The sequence below is a fragment of the Ailuropoda melanoleuca genome, chromosome 17, assembly GCF_002007445.2.
Source record: "Ailuropoda melanoleuca isolate Jingjing chromosome 17, ASM200744v2, whole genome shotgun sequence".
NCBI classification, from domain to species: Eukaryota; Metazoa; Chordata; class Mammalia; order Carnivora; family Ursidae; genus Ailuropoda; species Ailuropoda melanoleuca.
Window position 1 is genome coordinate 775,262 of NC_048234.1, and position 3,998 is coordinate 779,259.

The 3,998-nt window shown below is 55.2% G+C and overlaps 1 long non-coding RNA gene across 1 annotated transcript in view; it reads left to right on the top strand.

Moving 5' to 3' along the window:
• Positions 1-3,072: 3,072 nt before the first annotated feature.
• The window catches only part of LOC109491044, a 54,869-nt gene continuing 53,943 nt past the window's right edge, over positions 3,073-3,998 (top strand). Inside the window, exon 1 of the long non-coding RNA XR_004621688.1 lies at positions 3,073-3,117. This is a non-coding gene — a long non-coding RNA (uncharacterized LOC109491044). The remainder of the gene's footprint in view (positions 3,118-3,998) is intronic.

Here is a 3,998-nt window from a genome sequence, read left to right on the forward strand (position 1 = left end):
AACAGGTGGGAATCGGCAGAGCCACAACCCAGAGCCTCATCCACGGCCCCTTCCCCCGTCTCCCCACCTCCAGGGCCCTCGCCAGCTCCCTAGCTCCGTATAAAAGCCAAGCTTCCAGCGTTCGGTGAATTCCCTGCCAGCGCACCTACTGTGTGCCAGGCCCTGTCCTGAGGGCAAGGCTGGAGCGGGGGGGGGCGGTCTGTGCTCTCAGAGGATTTTCTGTGCTTTCGGGGAGAGGAGTCAGGCATTGGACTGAGGGGCCAGACTGAAAGGACTGTCAGAGCAGAAGGGAGACGTGGACATGCTGGGAAGGCTTCCTGGAGGAGGCGGGCTGCCGCAGGTCCTTGGGATGTGAGACGCGTGGTAAGCACCATCAAAGATCTGATTCTCAAGCACTACTCTGGCGAGCTCCATCTCATAGCCCTGGAGGTGGGTTTTGTGATCCCCCCTCGCAGACTGGAAAACCGGGCCCCAGTGGTGGAGCCCCAGCCGGCATCACACAGTGGGGAACTTGGGGTGGGGTCCCAACCCTGTGCTTCCCCCGCTGTTCCCAGGAGGAGGGGGTGGAGCCGAGGGGCAGAGAAGCTGGGAGCGGGTGGGCTGTGGCTGTGCGGGCTGGGTGGTGTGCTTGGCCGCGCTGGCCGGAGCCCTGAAACAGGTGGCCTCCCACCCTGGACCTTAGCAGGCAACACTGTGTCCCCTGGTGCTGGGACCGTGTCCTCCACGTGGGGGAAGAAAGTGCTCATTGGCTCCTCCCTCCACTGTCTGCAGTGAGATAACCGCTCCCACCCCCTTTCTGCCCTGGCTCTGCCTGTGCTGCTCCGCGTTTCCGACCTGAGAACTTCTGTTCATCCCTCCAGGCTCGCCCCAAAGGTGTCTCCTTGGCAGGGGCTGCTGGGGGCAGAAAGGGTCACTGTCCCAGTCCAGGATGGGCTTCATCGTTCCAGGCTGTCCCGGACCCCATCTGTTCTTCCCAGCTTGTTGGTGGGGACATTGCTGCCAGTCCCAGGGGGCAGTGGGCCGGGACGGGAGCGGGCCTGACCCACACACGGGGGCAGCAGGGCGCGGTGGCACGGCAGACTGGTAGCTGTGGCCGGTCCCGCCAGCGGCATTTTGTCCGACAGTCTGGCAGGGCCATGCTGTGCTGTGTACCCGTTTGGTGCCAGGCTCCAGGCGGGGCATGCAGGACCCAGGCGAGTGAGAGACGTGGCCCTGCAGTCCAGCACAGGGACAGATGTTAGCAGGGACAAGCTGCCCTGCCCGGGACTCCGTGGGAGCTGTGTCTGAGCAGGACAGCTGGGAGCAGGTGCTGGCCAGCCCAGGGTCCACCTTGAGCCCCGTGATGCCCCCAAAGATGAGACAGAGAGGATGAGCACCTCAGGCAGGTGTCGGGGGAACGGAGCCACCGCCGGCCTCCCACGAGCCAGGCCCCTGGTGCGTGGGCGGCCGGCCTGGGGAGCCGCTGCCGAGCCTGTCGGCGAGCTCAGGGCATTTGAGCCCCGTCTTCCTGTTGTGATGCAGTAGCACGGTTTCTGGGGGGCTGGTCCTGCCCGAGGCTGCGGGTTTCCGAGGCTGCAGGCGCTGTTCCTGCCGGCCTCAGAGGCCCCCTGCTGGTCAGTTGTTTCGGGGGGGGGGGGGGGGGGGGTCTCAGGGACTCTGCCCGTGACCCGTGCGAGGGCCTTCTGCACAGAGAGGCCAACTCTGTTTAATACGGGTACTTTGCACATCACGTTTTTAAACTTTCCCGGTGAGCTCGCGGTACACGCTGCTAAGATCTGCATGGACTGCGGCAAACACCTGGGACTCTCGCCTCTGGCAGGGCCGGTCTGGCGGGCTGGGAACGTGCCCTGTGTTGAGACGGGGCCACGGAAAAGCCCCCACCGTCAGGACCGGTGACAAGACCGTGGCCTCTGGGATGGAGAGGGGTTGCTTCCCTGTGGGCAGGTAGAGGGGATCCTCGGAGGACTTCCGGCTGGGCCAAGGGGAAGGAGACACATCGGAGACCCCATAGCCAGGACTCTGCCCGGTGGCTGGGCTGAGCCCATGCGGGGGCTGAGGTGTCCAGGACAGATCCCTGGGTGCGGGGCACACAGGGAACCTCTGAGCTGTAGGTAGGCCCCATCTTAGGGGCCTTGCTTGTAATCTAGGGAATCTGTGATTTTCCCCCAGTGTTTAAATTTCTACTTTTTCAATTATAGAAGTGTACACGCCTATGATAGCAAATACTGACATTTCAGAAGCGTATAAAGAAGTGGGAATTGGGAACCCGTTATTCTACAACTGTTAGAATTTCAATGCTTCCTTCGCATCCCCCCCCCCCAGCAGACTTTTTTGCATTCGCGAGTGCAAGTCGCGTATACAATCTTATATCCTCATTTTACGGCACCAGAACGTCCCATACCTCCTTCCACGTCACTGATGGTCTGAGTGACTTTCTCTGCAGTTGTGTGCACTCGGGACACACGTCACGGCCCGATGTCCCCGCTCCGTGGCTCCGTGCTCTCAGACCAGGGGGTCTCATCCTTGCTGCGTGTCACCATCACTGGGGAGGCTCTAAGAAATCCTGGGGTCCAGGCATTGCTGGCTTGGGAAGAAGGCAGAACGTTTCNTGCCACCACACACGCCCTCATTCCCATCACAGAGCAGGACAGACAGACTGCTTTGCAAGCCTGCAGGCCAGCGCGTTGGCTCACGGATCCTTCCACTGTCCACGCATTTGCATCCTTAACTGGCCTCTTCCCAACACAGAAAACTTTGCCAATTTGATAGATGTGGGATCTCAGTTTTCAATATGCAGGGGTTTTTTGTTTTTGTTTTCTTTTTTTCCCCTGGGGAAATGGCTATTTTTCACGTGTCCCTTAGCCAATTCTGTGTCCTGTGTGAACTGCTGGGGCCTGGGTGTTGCCCATTCTTCCACTGGGGCGTTCATGGTATTCTTAATATATGGAGGCTATTAATCCTTTCTCTGTCATAATGAGGTCAGATACTCTCTTAGCTTGTCATTTGCTTTTCGGTTTGATCTAGGATTTTTTTNATTTGTAACAGGAAAACCTGGAAATTGTTGCAAGAACACCGGGAGCTAGTCAGCGCAGACCCCAACCTCATCTACCGTGAGTCGTGAGTATTATTTATACTTTGCTGTACCTCTTTATATATTTGCCACACACGATACGTACGTAATGTAATAATGTATATTAAGAAATCTGCATTTCATAGACTGCTTTTCTCCCACTNAAAAATATTTTTAAAAATTTATTTATTTGAGAGAGAGAGAGAGAGAGCATGAGCGGGGGGAGAGGGAGAAGCAGACTCCCTACTGAGCAGGGAGCCCAACTCAGGGCTCCATCCCAGGACCCTGGGATCATGACCTGAGCTGACGGCAGACGCTCAACCGAATGAGCCNCCCCTTCCCACCCTTCCTTCTGTCCTTGCCTCTCGGGATCAGAAAACACCCATCGGACTTTCATTTGCTTACACGGTAATGTTCATTTTCCTTTTATTTGTAACAGGAAAACCTGGAAATTGTTGCAAGAACACCGGGAGCTAGTCAGTACAGACCCCAACCCCATCTACCATGTTGCAAGAACACCGGGAGCTAGTCAGTACAGACCCCAACCTCATCTACCGTGAGTCGTGAGTATTATTTATACTTTGCTGTACCTCTTTATATATTTGCCACATACACACGATACGTACGTAATGTAATAATGTATATTAAGAAATCTGCATTTCATAGACTGCTTTTCTCCCACTTAATGAATGATTATGAACATTTTCATTGCTCCAAGAGTTCTCTGAAAAGATGATTTCTCATGGCTCATACGTTCCATTGTATAGATGGAATATTAGGTGTTCAATTGACTAATATGCATTTGGATAATTTTTTCCGATTTTTTAGTTTTAAAATAAGTCCTCAATGATCATACTCGAGCGTAAATTTTTGTGCATATCTCTGGTTTTTTCCCTATGTACATGTTGCTGTGAGTGGGATTTTTTTT